At 41.7% G+C, this 19,210-nt stretch overlaps 1 long non-coding RNA gene across 2 annotated transcripts in view; it reads left to right on the top strand.

Annotated features, from left to right (window-relative positions):
- LOC146050705 (uncharacterized) overlaps positions 1-19,210 on the top strand; it is an 89,215-nt gene that overhangs the window by 3,956 nt on the left and 66,049 nt on the right. For both annotated transcript variants that reach the window (XR_014466349.1, XR_014466348.1), the window contains exon 2: positions 7,756-7,928. This is a non-coding gene — a long non-coding RNA (uncharacterized LOC146050705). The remainder of the gene's footprint in view (positions 1-7,755; positions 7,929-19,210) is intronic.

Below are 19,210 nucleotides of genomic sequence, written 5' to 3'. Positions count from 1 at the left end.
CAGAACAACCGAATAGATCATTTGAGATGCATATCGTTCGAATTTTCTCCAACTTTCTGTTCCAGCGTCTCAGCGGGAGATGATTTAAAAAAAGCAGAAAGTCGCCTGCGTACAGGTGACAACCTGAATCCATTTACTCGTAGAACATGAATCTGGACACATATGTCTGTTCTCCTTGAGTGACAACTGGTGATTTAATGCAAAGGAGTTAACAATATCTGTCCTCTCTAAGCATGTATTTATGTTCATACAGCTTGTACGTGGCCTTGTTACCTCCACCCATGGTCCCAGCTCCTTCCGGCTTTAGCGTCGGAATTGTCCGTGATAGAATCTTGTATCACTTGTTTCATATATCTGCTGATATGTTATTATATATATATATATATATATATATATATATATATAGGTGTCTCTTGTATTGATTAAATATGGGAGAGATGTATTAAGACTTGGGTTCCATTTATCCTGCCAAATGCGGGCAGACGAGTTCACGCCGCCAGGTGGTATGGGTCATCACTATGAAGGTCGACATATAATAGGTTGGAAGTGCTTAGGTCTCTCATCTGAGCGGATTACTAGCTCCCATTCACTATTACAGGACTTTCATCTGGCTGCTCCCATCCTATGGAATGCCCTTCCACGCACAATAAGACTCTCCACTAGCCTCCAAACTTTCAAGCGTTCCCTGAAAACTCACCTCTTCAGGCAAGCCTATCATATTATAGTACCACACGCATAACCCTCTGAGGCACTTATGTATTATATAGCTTCCCTTCTGGACTTGTAACTTGGTGGGACTGCTATGCTATTACTGGTGCCTGTCCTTGTGTTTCCCTCCTATATCCCTATAAATTGTAAGCTTGCAGCAGGGCCCTCCTACCTCCAAGTCTGTCTGTTGTTACCCAGTTTGTTTTATCACTGTCTACTATTGTAAAGCGCAACGGAATCTGCTGCGCTATATAAGAAACTGTAACGGAATCTGCTGCGCTATATAAGAAACTGTAACGGAATCTGCTGCGCTATATAAGACACTGTAACAGAATCTGCTGCGCTATATTAGACACTGTAACGGAATCTTCGGCGCTATATAAGACGCTGTAACGGAATCTGCTGCGCTATATAAGACACTGTATCGGAATCTGCTGCGCTATATAAGACACTGTAATGGAATCTGCTGCGCTATATAATACGCTGTAACGGAATCTGCTGCGCTATATAAGACACTGTAACGGAATCTGCTGCGCTATATAATACGCTGTAACGGAATCTGCTGCGCTATATAAGACACTGTAACGGAATCTGCTGCGCTATATAATGCGCTGTAACGGAATCTGCTGCGCTATATAATACGCTGTAACGGAATCTGCTGCGCTATATAAGACACTGTAACGGAATCTGCTGTGCTATATAAGACACTGTAACGGAATCTGCTGCGCTATATAAGACACTGTAACGGAATCTGCTGCGCTATATAAGACACTGTAACGGAATCTGCTGCGCTATATAAGACACTGTAACGGAATCTGCTGCGCTATATAAGACACTGTAACGGAATCTGCTGCGCTATATAAGACACTGTAACGGAATATGCTGCGCTATATAAGACACTGTAACGGAATATGCTGCGCTATATAAGACACTGTAACGGAATCTGCTGCGCTATATAAGACACTGTAATGGAATCTGCTGCGCTATATAAGAAACTGTAACAGAATCTGCTGCGCTATATAAGACACTGTAACGGAATCTGCTGCGCTATATAAGACACTGTAACGGAATCTGCTGCGCTATATAAGACACTGTAACGGAATCTGCTGCGCTATATAAGACACTGTAACGGAATCTGCTGCGCTATATAAGACACTGTAACGGAATCTGCTGCGCTATATAAGACGCTGTAACGGAATCTGCTGCGCTATATAAGACGCTGTAACGGAATCTGCTGCGCTATATAAGACGCTGTAACGGAATCTGCTGCGCTATATAAGAAACTGTAACGGCATCTGCTGCGCTATATAAGACAATGTAACGGAATCTGCTGCGCTATATAAGACACTGTAACGGAATCTGCTGCGCTATATAAGACGCTGTAACGGAATCTGCTGCGCTATATAAGACACTGTAATGGAATCTGCTGCGCTATATAAGAAACTGTAACGGAATCTGCTGCGCTATATAAGACACTGTAACGGAATCTGCTGCGCTATATAAGACACTGTAACGGAATCTGCTGCGCTATATAAGACAATGTAACGGAATCTGCTGCGCTATATAAGACACTCTAACGGAATCTGCTGCGCTATATAAGACACTGTAACGGAATCTGCTGCGCTATATAAGACACTGTAACGGAATCTGCTGCGCTATATAAGACGCTGTAACGGAATCTGCTGCGCTATATAAGACGCTGTAACGGAATCTGCTGCGCTATATAAGAAACTGTAACGGAATCTGCTGCGCTATATAAGACACTGTAACGGAATCTGCTGCGCTATATAAGACACTGTAACGGAATCTGCTGCGCTATATAAGACAATGTAACGGAATCTGCTGCGCTATATAAGACGCTGTAACGGAATCTGCTGCGCTATATAAGACGCTGTAACGGAATCTGCTGCGCTATATAAGAAACTGTAACGGCATCTGCTGCACTATATAAGACACTGTAACGGAATCTGCTGCGCTATATAAGACAATGTAACGGGATCTGCTGCGCTATATAAGACGCTGTAACGGAATCTGCTGCGCTATATAAGACACTGTAACTGAATCTGCTGCGCTATATAAGACAATGTAACGGAATCTGCTGCGCTATATAAGACACTGTAACGGAATCTTCTGCGCTATATAAGACACTGTAACGGAATCTGCTGCGCTATATAAGAAACTGCAAATAAATAAATAAATAAAATAGGTTGACGCAAGAAATAGGTCGCTAATGTTGACAGGGTCAGAAGGTTGACACAAGCATAAGGTCAACAATGGTCATGGAAGAATTTGCGCAGAGGGGCAGACAGGGGCGGACAGGGGGCTGGTGCATTGGATTGGCCAGCATTTTCTGGGCGTTGCCATGAAAACGCAGGTCATTCCCCAAGGAACACAGGCAGGCCGATGCCTGCTCTGGGCGGGAAGCTCACGTCACATGACATCAGTGCCCGCCCCCTTTTTGGCGAGCTCCGACGGTAATAAAAGTCAGTTCAGACTGACTTTTATTACCGAAGGTGAGAGAAATCATTCGATGGCCGGTGACCATCGAATGATTTCTCTCCCCTTTAACCATGTTCTCCTATATCCCCTTGCATGCTAGCGAGGGGATGCGGGTGGTGGGGTCGGGCTTTCGTTGAGGTGGCGGGTGGCGCTAATCTGTCTGCTAGGCTGCAAGTATACGCAACTTAGCAAACGGGTCTGAATACGGCACTAAATATGATGTTTCCCCTAGCAACCAATCAGATTCTGTGGCGCAGAGGCACTAAGCTTCAAAAGTGATAAAATGGAGAGTGATAAACAACCAGCCAATGAGCTCCCATCTTACATTTTTCAAACACAGTCTGTGACATGGCAGGCAGGAGCTGATTGGCTGGCTGTTAATCACTCTCCATTTTATCACTTTTGAAGCTTAGTGCATCTAGCCCAATTTCTGATTGGTTGCTAAGGGCAACATCACCTCTTTTCCTTTTTTTTGAAGCTTTAGTCAATGTACCCGCAGGTTTGCAGAAAGCACAGTATATTTACTAGAAAAAAAAATGACAATGAACAAAATGAAAAATATAAAAATAAAGGGGGGAAAAAAATGTTTCCTTTAAATCCTTTGTCTTTCCATTCTCCGGAGCCCGATAAAAATCACACTGGCTTCTTCCTCGGACCTCGCTGATATAAAGTGACTTTTATTGCCTCAGGGATATTTGGAGAAGCAAAATATATGAAATGAGCTCCTGTAAGCAGCCTAATTATCTAGTGTGTCTGTGGAACGGGCCCGCTGAGCCGCCCCTGAACACCGTGTTTTACACCTGAAAGAGATTAGCAGAGACCACCAATCGCTTGAAACTCTAATCTTCTGTATACTGTTTCTGGAGCCGTTGTTACAGCTACTGCAGGTGTTCTCATTAATTAGCCGAAACCGGGGCAACGGGGATAATTCATTGTGTTTCTGAGCAAGAATTCACTTTACTGCTTCTATTTTATGTTCAAAATTAAAATGTGTCTATGACGTGGTACCTGCAAGAATCTTGGGAACAATCGTGTCCATCAATAGCAATAAGATTATCCCCTGCAAGAAGCACTAATTGGCTTAACGTGCTCACAAAAATTCTAATAAAAACCTAAAACACAGAAAAAAATTTACTGCTTAAAATAAGATCACAATGTAATAATGCTTATAAATTCATATATAAACATATATGTATATATATATATATAGAGAGAGAGAGAGGTATATGAAATGGGCACTCACCAAGGTCTTAAATTCAGCAGATTGATTTTATTGAAGAAAAGATAATACATCCTGACGTGATGTGACGTTTCGATCTAGTATGGATCGTCATCAGGAATACAAACAGCAAAAGTAACTAGTATCATGTCCAACAACAGGCAACCTGGTATCCATCCATGGAGGAGATACAACTGTATAGCCTCACCGGGCCAGTTTAAATACCCTTACACCGGAAGTGATCTCATCACTTCCTGGTGTACCATCATCAGTGGTAAATAACGTGTATACAGGAAAAACAGGATGGTCTGTCCTGTATGTAATAGCCCTCTGTGCTGGCGGCAATATGAACCAACAGGGAAAAAAATTGGTAGTGTACTAACAACAAAAACCGTGCTGGTTAGCGCTAATGAGTACAAATGCCGCCAGACCGGAAGTAGAACTTGCGTTCCACCGGTCTTAGCGGGGAGAGACTTCCGCGTTCCAGGGCTGCCTGGTCACGCAGCGAACAGCGGTGTAAAAACCGGAAGTTCCACCTGCGTTCCAGTAACCCTGGCAGCAGGAGCGTCATGCGTCTCACCTACTATTGGGTGATGAGATGTCACCCCGTCAATACTGTAACAATGCATATCGCAGATATGCGAATCCTCTGTAAATCAACTGGGCATAGGGAATAGAACCAATAGAGTCACCTGGTATATAAGATGATATACGGGTATTACAAACCAGCCCGGTTGGCCTCACTAGTACTGGCACATTAGACAAAATTAAACAAACGTGCCTGAAGGAGTTAAATAACAAATCACCACTTATTGACATATAAAAAGTAAAATATATAGAAAAAGCAAAAAGCACAATCTATATAAAAAACATGTGGAATGAAAAAAAAGAGTATATGTATAAAATATTTACAGTGTAAATTTTTTATGTTCTTATAATTTTTATAATTTTTATGTTCTTATAATTTTTATAATTTTAGTATTCAAGGTTCCCCAATTGGGGCCATAGGTAATTGGCACAGAGGTATAGAATACACCATAAACATAGCATTATTATGAGGACTAGGTGGAAATAAACCACGACAGCAAACAAAACTGCATATATGTACAAATAAGACACAAAAATAATAAATATAATAAATAAATATAAGGAATAGCCTGGAGACACCAAACCCAACTTCAAAAAGCAAAAAAATCCAAACCAAGGCAACTAGAAAAAATAACCATAAAAATGAAAAAACAGGAAAAGGGTATAGGGTATTCTCATCTCAAGAAGATGGACAATGGGTTCGCCTCGTTCAGGCCTTTAGGGGCAAGGGTGCCCAGCTCAAAAATCCACTTGGCTTCTCTTTTTCTGAGCATAGTGTCCCTATTACCTCCTCTCACGGGTTTAGGGATGTGGTCTATGAGCATACAACAGAGACTGGCCACACTGTGGCCCCATTTTGCTAAATGCTTAGCGACCGGTTTGTCCGATACCTTTGATTCGATAGCCGCTCTAATAGTGGTCCTATGATTTGCCATCCTCTCTCGAAAGTCTCGCTTGGTAAGGCCCACATAATAAAGGCCGCAGGGGCAAATAAGGATGTATATTACATAGTCCATCCTACAGTGGAGACGATGTCTGATGAGGATCTTTTTCCCACTGTGTGGGTGGGCAAACGATGGTCCTGTCATCAAGGACCTGCACGTAGTGCAGTCGCTGCATCTGAAGCAACCATTTTTAGGTCGAGGGAACCAGGTGCCTGTGTCTACAGCAGGTTGACTGAGAGGTCTCATCAGCAGGTCTTTTAAATTGCTTCCTCGTCTGTACGCGCACATAGGGGGTACTTTGCTTACTCCAGCAAACGCTGGGTCAGTAGCGATTATTGGCCAGAACTTGGACAATTTCTGCTTCCTTCTGTGTGCACCTGTGTCAAAAGTATTAGCATAGATCATTCTCGGTTTTTTATCAGGTGTACTCGATACCGTCTGATCTGCTGAGTATTTAGACTTTGCCTTGGTGAGGCATCTAGAGAGGGTGGTATCAGAGTAGCCACGTTCTTTGAATCTGGAGTACATATCTCCAATTTGTTCCTCCGTTGTCACTGTAGCCGTATTGTTCCTCAGAACCCTTAAAAACTGGGACACTGGTAAGTTCTCCTTAAGGTGTGGAGGATGGTGGCTAGTCACATGAAGGAGAGAGTTCCTGTCCGTTTCCTTGCGATAGAGTCTAGTCCCTAGGCCAGGGGTTCCCAATCTTTTTTGAATCACGGCACCCTAGAGTATCAAAATTTTTTCACGGCACCCCTAGGCCAAAAATAAATTTATTAGATTGGGTTTATATGTGATTCTTTGGGTCAGGTATGGGGTAAAGGACAGGATTTGCTTCTGTTTGTACACATTTTATTAATGGCGGCCACCAGCATTGCTTTTGCTTATAAATAATTAACAATTAATAATTTGAGTTGGTCCTGGACTACCAACCCAGGGCACCCCTGCATGTGTCCCGAGGCACCCCAGGGAGCCACGGCACACAGTTTGGGAACCACTGCCCTAGGCCATAACCATCCCTGAACAATGTCACATCCAGGAAATTATTCTCAAAACAACTGAAAGAAAAGGTGAAGCGGATTGGTGTCTCCAGGCCATTCAAACAAAAAAGCATGTCCCTCAGGTCACTCTCACTTCCCAGCCAAATCAGAAAAACGTCGTCTATATAGCGACGATAGTAAAATATATTGGTACCATAGGTTGGGAAAATATGCTGCTGTTCGTAACAAGCCATATATAAGTTGGCATATGCAGGGGCCAAATTCGACCCCATTGCGGTGCCAGTCTTTTGTACAAAGTATTTATCTTTATACAAAAAATAGTTCTTGGTCAAAACCAAGGTAGTCAATTCAACTAGAAATTCGGTGGGTGGACCTCCACGTAACTCATCCTGCAATGTATGTCTGATCACATCAAGGCCAGCCCCGTGGGGAATCACAGTGTACAAGGATGCGACATCCATTGTCACTAAAATCGCATCCGGGGGTATAGCTGGGATCCTCTTAAGGCTTTGTAGTAGATCACCAGTATCCCTCAGGTAGCTCGAAGTTCTAATTACATAAGGTTGCAGATGGTAGTCCACAAAACGCGCCAAAGGCTGCAAGACGGATCCCCTGGCCGAGTTAATTGGTCGGCCAGGGGGATCCGTCATGCTCTTGTGGATTTTCGGCATTGTATAAATTATAGGACAAATTGGATGGTCCACCTTCAAAAAACCACAGATATTTTCATCAATCCACCCTGCAGACAATGCCAGATCTAATGTGTTGTCAATCTCTTTTTTGACCCGCATTCCAGGATCTCCTGGAAGACACTGGTACACCATGGCATCGTTCAATTGACGTAAGATTTCTCTATCGTAGTCAGCCCAATCCTGGATGACCAACGCACCCCCCTTATCAGCCTGTCTGAAGACCAGGGATGTATTATCTTTTCTTCAATAAAATCAATCTGCTGAATTTAAGACCTTGGTGAGTGCCCATTTCATATACCTCTATATTCCTTTGATGTTCATTCATCTGTTGGAGCACCCCCTATGACAACAATTGACCTTGAGTGCGGACCCTTTCCAAATATATATATATATATGTATATCTATTGTAATAGTTGGCACTCGGGGTGACTCTGGCCCAGTGTTTTGAGCAATGGCACAGTAAGTACTGCCCAAAATACAGCAATTTGAAGGCCGCGGCACTCGGGACTTTGCTTTAAAGAACAACGCGTAGCCACTCTGGGATAGGTTGACGTTTCAGCCTCTCTCGGATTTTATCAAAACAGCTTACATAAACAAACAGTGTACGTTTACCTCATTAAGTAGTGCGGTATCATTAGCGTGAGTCAGGACAACGGTCACGTGCCGCCGCCAGAGGCACTCGTGTTATGACCTCATTGTCTAGGAGACCGTTGCCGCAGCAACGCGTCTATTGTGAATAAATCTATAAAGTTTTGTTGAAAAGAAAAAATTGGGTACTTATGTAATATCTGGGCTCCCGTTTTCCTTATGAGACCGCGTCCCCTCGCGGGGCTCGCTGCGCTCGCCACACTATATAAAATCAACTCCATGCGTAGTTGGATAGTAGGGGTATGAAAAAATGGGGTGCATTTAACATGGGAGCCCAGATAATACATAAGTACCAAAAATTGTTTTTAAATGTGTTAACTAAATAGTGAATGCTCAATACCCGCTGTCGCTACTCACAAACCAATAGTGCCGCATCACAACAAAAACATATCAATAATGTGCAAAACTCAATAAAACATGAAGCGATTAGAGATAGCATCGGGCTAAAGAAGCAAATAATTATATCAATGACATTAATAGTGAACATAAAAAGTTGACAGGAGTTTATTTTCGTTGCTCAGTAAACAGCTATAGTCCACTTCTGTGCTTAAGACATATTTGTAGACACAGGGCGTGGCGATGGGGTCCAATGTGGTCCCATCTCTAGCAAACGCCTTCATGTATGAGGTTGAGAAAGATCTATTTTTCAGAAACTCTAGTATGGCGCAAAATATTTTAAGATATTTTCGCCATATAGATGATATACTGATATTTTGGCAGGGTACTGAATCCGAATTTCAAAGTAATGAATATACATAATGAGACAGACAGTCCTGTTAAAATTACATACACCATTGATCAAAATACAATTCATTTTTTAGACGATCAAATCTCCAAGGATCAGTCAGACATTAAAACCAGTCTATACAGAAAGCCCACGGACCGCAATAAGTTTGTCCTGGCCAGCAGTGCACAGGACTATCTTTAAAACCCGCAGATATGGACTATTGGGTAAGGACGATTTATTATGTGTAGGGTACATATCTGCGGGTTTTAAAGATAGTAAGTGAACGAGAAGAAGCACTTATGGAATTATCCATCATGACAGAAACATTTGTGGAGAGGGGGTACAAACGTGCCAACCTGCTCAAGCAGCGCCAAAAGGCCCTGTTCAAAACCAGAGCTGAATTATTGAATTCAGAAAAGAGTTCCGAGAGAAAATCTGACAAATTCATATGGGTGAATTTATTCACTAATGAATCCCATAAGAGTGCAAAATGTCAAAAGGCTTTGGCCAATGGTCAAAACAGATCCAGAATTGCATTTAGGGGACACGTCCCTTATGCCGGCATATAGAAAAGGGAAAAACCTTAGGGACCACCTGGTCAAGACTGACATTACTAACATGGGTAAGACACCAGTAAGCACATTTCTGGGTAAAACCAGAAGGGCTGTTTCCGCTGCCCTAACTGCACTTCGTGCAGCTTTATGCAAACTAGCTCTTCCATATCCCACCCGTATTTGGGCAAGCGCTTCCCTATTAATCATTTTTTAACATGCACAACTAAATATGTCGTGTACATCATTTTCTGCCCCTGTTCAATGGCCTATAATGGCAAGACTGAGAGGCAATTTAGAGAGCACATGGCACAACATCGCTTAGCCATACGCGCAGCCATAAGTAAAGGTACAAGCGATCAACCCCTTGCTCGGCATTATGCCCAAGCCCGACATCCCCTGTCCTCTGTTAAATATATGATTCTAGATCATGTGCCCCCATTGGTGAGAGGTGGAGATAGAGGCAAAAAACTTCTCCAGCTTGAGACCAGATGGATTTTCACGCTGGGGACCCTTGCGCCCAGAGGTCTCAACGAACAGTTGGGACTTCATTGGTTTTTGTGAAATAATTAGACTGTTATAGAGCTTGTGTATCTTTTGAGTTAACAAGATTAGACATTATCAACTAATTTTGCCTATTATCAAACATAAATAGTACACATCTTTTCCTTTGATGGTAATATGGCAAGACTGTGTTTTAAGTGGTCTATAGATATCTAAAGTAGATGATAATATAACAATAAAATGAGTAAGTTTATGACTGTATACTGGTGATATTTTCCCGAGCAGTTGCTGCTATTTTAAAGTACAGATGAATACATTATATTATGCTTACAAATATGTCTTAAGCACAGAAGTGGACTATAGCTGTTTACTGAGAAACGAAAATAACCTCCTGTCAACTTTTTATTATTTTTTAGTATCTTCACTATTAATGTCATTGATATAATTATTTGCCTATTTAGCCCGCTGCTATCTCTATTCACTTCATGTTTTATTGGGTTTTGCACATTATTGATATGTTTTTGTTGTGATGCGGCACTATTGGTTTGCGAGTAGCGACAGCGGGTATTGAGCATTCACTATTTAGTTAACATATTTAAAACCAATTTTTTCTTTTCAACAAAACTTTATAGATTTATTCGCAATAGACGCATTGCTGCGGCAACGGTCTCCTAGACAATGACGTCACTACACGAGCGCATCCGGCGTCGGCATGTAATCGCTGTCCCAACTCATGCTAATGATACTGCACTACTTAATGAGGTAAGCGTACACTGTTTGTTCATTGTAAGCTGTTTTGATAAAAGTCGAGAGAGGCTGAAAGGTCAACCTATCCCAGAGTGGCTACGCGTTGTTCTTTAAAGCTAAGTCCCGAGTGCCGCGGTCTTCAAATTGCTATATATACACAATGCGACCTAAAGGCCTTAATGAGGAGTTCAGTCTTACTCATTTCTTGTGACATGATAGTATATTTCGTTAGATTGAGCTATTATTGTTGCCTTATAGATTGTTCATTCATTGTAGCTGATGCCCCGTCATTTAATAGTATATTTACTGTATATGTTATATGTTGTTTTTCCTCACTCTTTATGTATGTAAGTCTTTTTTCTTTTATATATTTGTGTGATTTTGTTCTGATTTATCACGGGTGTTAGGCATATGCGGCATTCCAGCAGTGTTTTGATACAGATAGTTGTATTCTACGGTTGCCGCAGCAACACTCGATACTATGACGCACTTCCGGTACTCGGGAACCGTCTTGTCTTCCCCCTGCAAATTGGCCGGCACATTGGTTCCGCCTGACGGTAACTTCCGGTCTGGCGGCGCCGATGGTGCGGCGAGATGCGGCGTGGAGATCGGGGATTCCTGTGGCGGGAACGTGGCGCTGATTAACGCAGGTGAGTTGACACCTGGGGCCCTATAAGTAAAGCATGGTATGCATGTATCAGTTGTCACCCCTCTTGATAAAGGTGCAGAGGCACCGAAACGGCCGTCGAGGAGATGCTGTTAAGAACTTGCTGAGAATGCTAAGTATAACAATAGAAGAGAAGAAAGGTGAATCAGTTTGACTGGGATGCACTCCTGTTCCACAGTAATAAAATATTATTTTTACCTATAATAGGTGTATATTTTATTTGTTGACGTATTTAATTATTTTTAGGAGTTTTATTTATTAAACTTTGTTAAAAGCTAGTAGGTCATCATTCTGTAATGGTGTTAAATAGTACAGTTGTCAATGATGTGAGACCTTAAGGTAAGTAGCGAAAATATTAAAACAAGATATAGATTTAAAGAGAAAAAGAAATTTTGAAGATTAAAAATCACTCTGTGAATATTGTAGCTTGAATATATTTGTCTAGTTACTGCTTATGTTCCACAATGTATTGGTGGATTAAATGCAGTGCCTGTGTAAGGGGTTTAATTAATGCGGTGATATTCTCACTGTCTGTGGTCTAGTCCGAACAATATATTGCCCTCTGCATATGTATTCCTCAAGTGGATAGGATTCTGCCCACAATGATTCTATCTGAACCAGTGCACGTGGTGTAGATGTATATTTATATTGAGTAGGGACAAGTTCGTCCTACACTTGAACTGGTGCTCACACTCGTCAATTGGCGTTCGTATCTGGTACTACACAGTGAGATAAAGATCGCCCATGTGTTTGCTTTTGATCACTTGTATGCTGAATGCTGTATCGTGCCCAATTTAATAAGTAACCTGTGCACACAGATACACAAATCTGTCCGGCAGAGTCACTAAGTAATGGTCAAAAGGTATGCACTCACTTAGTGCCGTGCACACTGTGCAATCTTCCAATTGGATTTGTACTAATCCTGTACCTATAAGCTGAAATAGCTGGTATGCTTTATGATGCACTACAGGCAATTCATGTGGCACGTATATACGGGTCGTGCACACTGTGCGATCTTCCGATTGGATCTAAACTGATCCTATATCTCTGAGCTTAGATAGCTGATTTGTTTTATGGTGCGCTACATACAATTCAAGTGGCACATGTACATGAGTGGGAACAATCCTGGTAGTGTGTTTTAATGATTCACGAGTTCCTATACGTGCATCTCTCTATTGGGCACGATCACTGGTAGCTGCCAGTATGAATGTGTGATCGCTGGATGTCATACACACTGTGCAATCCTGAGGTTGGATCTACCCCAAAATTGTGTTTTAGTGCTGTAATAACTGCTGCGCTTTGTAATGCGCTATTAACAGGTTCATATATCACGTGTACATCAATTAGAGCAAATGTCAGTGGTGTGCTACACACAGTTTAATGAATCATGTGTGCACATCAATAGATCTCTCTGTCTATCAGAATCACTGTTAGCTGCCACAATAGGTGTTTAATCATTTATTGCCATACACACTGTGCAATCCTAAGATTGGATCTACACTTGCACTGTACTTCTATGTTTTACTGGCTCATGCGTTTTCTGATGCGCTATTAACAAGTTCAGATATCACATATGTAGGAATGAAAGCCAAAACCAGTGACGTGCTTAACAGGATTAGATGAGTTATATGTTCACAGCAAAACAGTTCTCTCTCGGGCACAGTTACTGGCAGCTGTCACAATAAGTGTGCAGTCACTGATTGCCATACACACTGTGCAATCCAAAGAATGTATCCACATAGAAGTTGCGCTACTGTGTTTTTTTATATAAAAAGTGCGCTATTAAGGGTTAGTGTAACACACACACGTGAATGGTACCAGTGTCAAAACGTATATGTTAGATCCTGTATCAGGATCTCCTTTACTCTTAATCCGAGATCACTGAGTGTACCCGTGCTGTTAGCGCTGTCACACAGTTTAATGAATCATGTGTGCACATACATAGTTTTCCCTATCTCTCAGAATCACTGTTAGCTGCCACAATGGGTGTTCAGTCCCTTATTGCCATCCACACTGTGCAATCCTAAAATTGGATCTACACTTGCATTGTGCTATTGTGTTTTAATGGCTCATGCGCTTTCTGATGCGCTATTAACAAGTTAAGGTATCACACATACAGGAGTGAAAGCCAGAGCCAGTGACGTGTTTAGCAGGATTAGATGAGTTATATGTGCACAGCAAAACAGTTCTCCCTCAGGCACAGTTACTGGCAGCTGTCACAATAAGTGTACAGTCACTGATTGCCATACACACTGTGCAATCCCAGGATTGTATCCACTTTAGTGTTGCGCTTCTGTTTTTTATATAACCAGATGCGCTATTGAGGATTAGTGTAACCCATACAAGTGAATGGTACCAGTGTCAAGACGTATATACTTGATCCTGTATCAGGATCTCCTTTACTCTTATCGGGGATCACTGCGTGTACATGTGCTGTTAGCGCTGTCAGTCCATGACACTATGCGCTGCTGTACAACAGTGATTCAAAAACGTTCACTCTCCTATTAACGCCTGTTGCCAGGGATATAATCCCCTTGGCCGGCGTGTGCTGCTGCGTCTCAGCGCTACTTGCACAGGAGCTGCTGAGCGAACAAAACAGAGGTATTTTTACAAGAGACAAACAGACATTATATAATTAAACAGGCTAAATTGCTACAATTTCACAGAGGAGGGCTGCCAATGCGCATTTCGCTAGGTAGCTTTTTCAAGGCTATCACCTAAATGCTAAGTATAGCCTCACTTATGCCTGTTGGGTGTTTTGAATTGTTTTTCTGACATGATCATGGCTGATCTATTTGCTTGTCCTTGGACATTAAATTTACATTGATTTTTTTCATTTGGACTGGTGCTGGTCATTCAAATTGATTTTTGAATATCTGTGAGCCTATATATATATATATATATATATATATATATATATATATATATATATATATATCTATATAGATATATATATATATCTATATATATATATATCTATATATATATAGATATATATAGATATATATCAAATAAAGGGGTTTGCGCCACAAAGTGTTAATTTAATCAAATAGTGTAATTGTTTTTGTTATCTTTGCCCTGAAGTGCAACAACCTTACATGGAGGAGCTTATCTATATATATATATATATATATATATATATATATATATATATATATATATAATGTAACAGGTTTGCCATTCAGATAGGACACAGCAGGCCGTTTTGTGCACGTATTTAATCTCATACCAGCTACAGATCCACTTCACAATTATGAAGGCTTCAACTAAACAAACAAAGAAAAGTTTTTTCCATGCGGCGCTCCGTGCAAGCAGTGCCTCGTTGTCTCTGGGCACTGGAAGTCCAAGTCCCTGGTGCTACAATACCTAGGCCTACTAACTCTCCCCTACCAGGCATCAGCGCAATGAGCAGCAAACTGAACCAGGTGGGGGGACCCAGCTCTCAGGACTTAATGTGTAGGCGAAGACACTTGCTCCGGTGCCCTCATATAGAGGCTATAGGTGAGCTCAGCAGCACTGGAGCAGATATATGATGGACTAATAGGTGAGCTCAGCAGCACTGGAGTGGATGGACACTTTACTGATAGGTCAGCTCAGCAGCACTGGAGTGGCTATACATTGGACTGATCAGTCAGCTTTGCAGCACTGAATTGGATATACACTGGACTGCTAGGTCAATTCAGCAGCACTGGAGTGGATGGACACATGACTGATAAGTTAGCTAAGTACAGTGGCGGAACTCCCGGAGGCAATGGAGTCATCTGCCGCCGGGCGCCAGGCTTACAGGGGGGCACTGGCTCCATTGCCTCCGTTGTTCCGCTTATTGCCGCTGCCGCCTGCCGCACTTCAGCGGTGCAGCTGTTATGTACCAGCGCAGGTCAGTGGGCGGGCGCAGGCAGGCGCTCCGTATTCTTGTTACTAGTGGTGCGTCGTGCGGGCGTACGGTCGCCCCCCCTCCCCCGCAGCCATGTGCACAGCGCGACAGTGTCGCTGCTCCTCTCTGTCACCTAGCCAGGCGGCAGACAGTCCACTCCACACAGCCAGTGTGCGAGTGTTACTGCTACTGAAGAAGCAGACGGCAGCTGTCGTCTGAATGCAGCTGTCACCTGCAAGCCGGGATCTGGGAGGGAGATGCGGCAGCGTTTGAGGGTAAGTCTCTCTCTCTTTTTTTTTTTTTTTTTAAGGGGGGGGGGGCAACTTTTATCTTGCCTCCGGGCGCATTGAATGAATTTACGCCACTGGCTCAGCAGCACTGAAGTGGAGGAAACTTGACTGATAGGTTAGCACAGCAGCACTGGAGTGAAAATACACTGGACTGATAGGTCATCTCAGCAGCACTGGAGTCCATGGACCCTGGACTAATAGGTCAGGTCAGCAGCACTGGAGTGGATATACACTGGAATGATATGTCAGCTCAGCTGCACTGGAGTGGATGGACACTCAAAGAGACTTTCATCCAATAAGACACTATACAAGTATAAGTTTGTAGTCTGTAGTTTGTATATATATATTATATATATATATATATATATATATATATATATATATATATATATATATATATATATATACAATATACCAATGCGCAAACGTCTCTGTTTGTAATTTCTCCGCTCAACTTCAAAAGAGACTTGCTGGAGCCTCAGGACGTACAGGTATGCAAAAAGAAAGAGAAGGAGCGCACCATATAAGTACAAGTATCAAATTTACTAAAAACAAAATAAGCAGCTCACATACATGTTCGTAAATTGCTTTTGGCATATCACCATAAGGTTCAAGTCCACATCAGCAGTACTTAGAGGAAACACAGCAAAGATGAACGGTGTCTGCAAGCTTCTTAGCGGGACACTTCGGCGGTACACAGACCGCAGCTGCTGGATCCACAGGAGCGATGGACGGAGACGTGTAAGGCAGTCAGCAAGTCGGGAGGCCACGCCCCAACGCGTTTCGTCACGGATGACTTCATCAGGAGGCGTGTCAGGTGGTAAGTATGGTAGGGTTATATAGCGCACATTTGCCTCAATCAGCCGTATGCAATTACAGCACAAATTGGTCATAATAGAAAAGAAACACAATGACCGAAATTACATCAATAAAAAGAAGAAAATATTTATCTAAATATGTATAATAAAAAAACATTTTTTATTATTAACATGAGAAAAACACGGTAGCGAAATAGATAAAATGGCTACCTAAAAAACATATATAAATAAGACAAGAATGTGCAAAATCTGATACTGATTAAAAAAGCGATTGAAGCTTAACAGCTAGTAACTAGAAGGAGACAAGGAGAGAGATACTCATGGTTAATAATGAGAGAGCATTATAATATATCTAAAATATATAAATATATAATAAAAAACAAATATTTTACAACTGAGAGAGGAAAAGAACCTATCATAAGTAGAGACAAAAAAGTGTGGTACTTATGTAGTATCTGGGCTGCCGATTTTTTGATTGTATGCCTTAAGTTAAGGCATACAATCAGATGCGATGCGATGCGATATCGCATCGCATCGCATACGATGCGATGCGATGCGATGCGATGACCCGATTTTTCCATAGGATTCAATGTTAAAATGGACTGAGTCCATTTTAACATGAAATTCAATGGGAAAAAGGGGTCCTTTTCATACCCCTACTATCCAAGTGGGCATGGAGTTGGATATAAACCTGTGGCGAGCGTAGCGAGCCACCGAGCCCGAAGCGTGGCGAGCGTAGCGAGCCCCGCGAGGGGACGGTATTCTGTGTCCCCTCGCGGGGCTCGCTACGCTCGCCACGCTTCGGGCTCGGTGGCTCGCTACGCTCGCCACAGGTTTATATCCAACTCCATGCCCACTTGGATAGTAGGGGTATGAAAAGGACCCCTTTTTCCCATTGAATTCCATGTTAAAATGGACTCAGTCCATTTTAACATTGAATCCTATGGAAAAATCGGGTCCATCGCATCGCATCGCATCGCATCGCATGCGATTTGGTCGGGTGCGATGCGATGCGATGGACCCGATTTCAAAATCGGCAGCCCAGTTACTACATAAGTACCAAAAGTGTCGACATTCTGCGTGGTGTCGAGAATGGACCCACCGCAAATGGTACGGCGAAGGAGTGTTACCTCAAGCTGCAACGCCGACCAGCGGTAAGCCCATATCTCAACACGCTAATGCAGAAACGGGGTGATGTCGACACCTTTATTCAACCCATTTGGTGACAGCGTGTTCAGCGTATGTATCCAATACGTTTCTCTCTTACTTAATTTAGTAAGGATATCGCCACCTCTCTCATCTAATGTAATGTTCTCAATAGCTTTAAAGGATAGACAATCTAAATTAGAGGAGCAACATGTGGAAAAGTGCCGAGGCACACTATGAGCTAGTATTTTGTTTTTTATGCTCCTAGTATGCTCCAGGTAACGTAACTTTAAAACCCTCTTTGTTTTGCCGATGTATCTTTTCCCACACTCACACGTTAACATGTAGACCACGTGTGTTGAGAGACAGGTCATTCGGCTTTTAATGTTCCAAAATTTAGTATGATCAGCGGTACTTGTGTACAATCACGGCTCCCACGATGTCCATCGTATAGGAAAAAAATCGCATCGCGGTTCAATGCCCGCAAATTTGCAACTTTCAACCAGTTCTACAGGGTAATTATTTTCTAAAAATCGTTGGCTATATACTTCAGCTTGTTCTTCGAATCTGGTAACATCAGTGCAATTTCTGCGCAATCTAATAAACTGGGAGTATGGAAGATTCCTAATCCAATTTTTATGGTGGCAGCTGTTAAAGTGTACATCACTATTGCTGTCCACTTTTTTAATATAAGTGCACGTCTCAATAGATTTATTATCATTGGACCAGCATGAAGTGTCGAGAAGGAGATCTAAGAATTCAATTTTTACATTTATCAGTTTTGGAGGTAAAACGTAAGTTTAAATCATTAGAGTTGATACATGTCATAAAGTTATTGAACAAGGTTTCCTCACCATCCCAAATTATCACAATATCGTCAATATAACGATGGTACCTGACGATATTATATATATATATATATATATCTATATATATATATATATATATATATATATATATAGATATATATATATATATATATATATATATATAATATATATATATATACAGTACTATTTTTCTGGAAAAATAGGTTCAGGAACTCCAGGTCTGGGGGTGGATCAATTAAATAAAAAAAAAACATATATAATAGAGAGAGGGAGGGAGAGATAGATGTATATATTGTTTTTAGAAACAAAGGCACTCACAGGTGACTTTAAAATAAACTTATCTTATGAAAAGTACATTTTCAGTTCCTGATGATGTCATATTTAATTGGAGGTTCAGGAACTGAGTTCCTGCTGGTTCCTGCTGAAAAATAGCACTGTATATATATATATATATATATATATATATAAAATAAAGGATAGAGGTTTACCAATGGTGTTACAAAGATAGTAGCCCCTTGGTGACATCTACAGATGAAACACTTTGAGTGTTTCCTTTATCCTGCCAAAAAGCTAAAATATTCCTCCTAATTCTCTTTTATGTGTCGATTTTTTTTTTATTAAAATAATTATGTTTTAGATAATTTTTTTATGCACTGGAGTTCATGGACACTGGGCTGATAGGCCAGCCCAGCAACATTGGAATGGATGGACATTGGAAACATAGTTCAGCACTGAATTTGATATACAGTGGACTGAT

This window comes from Crinia signifera, chromosome 12 (assembly GCF_055691185.1).
Source record: "Crinia signifera chromosome 12, ASM5569118v1, whole genome shotgun sequence".
Classification (NCBI taxonomy): domain Eukaryota; kingdom Metazoa; phylum Chordata; class Amphibia; order Anura; family Myobatrachidae; genus Crinia; species Crinia signifera.
This window is presented reverse-complemented; position numbering and strand designations above follow the sequence as displayed.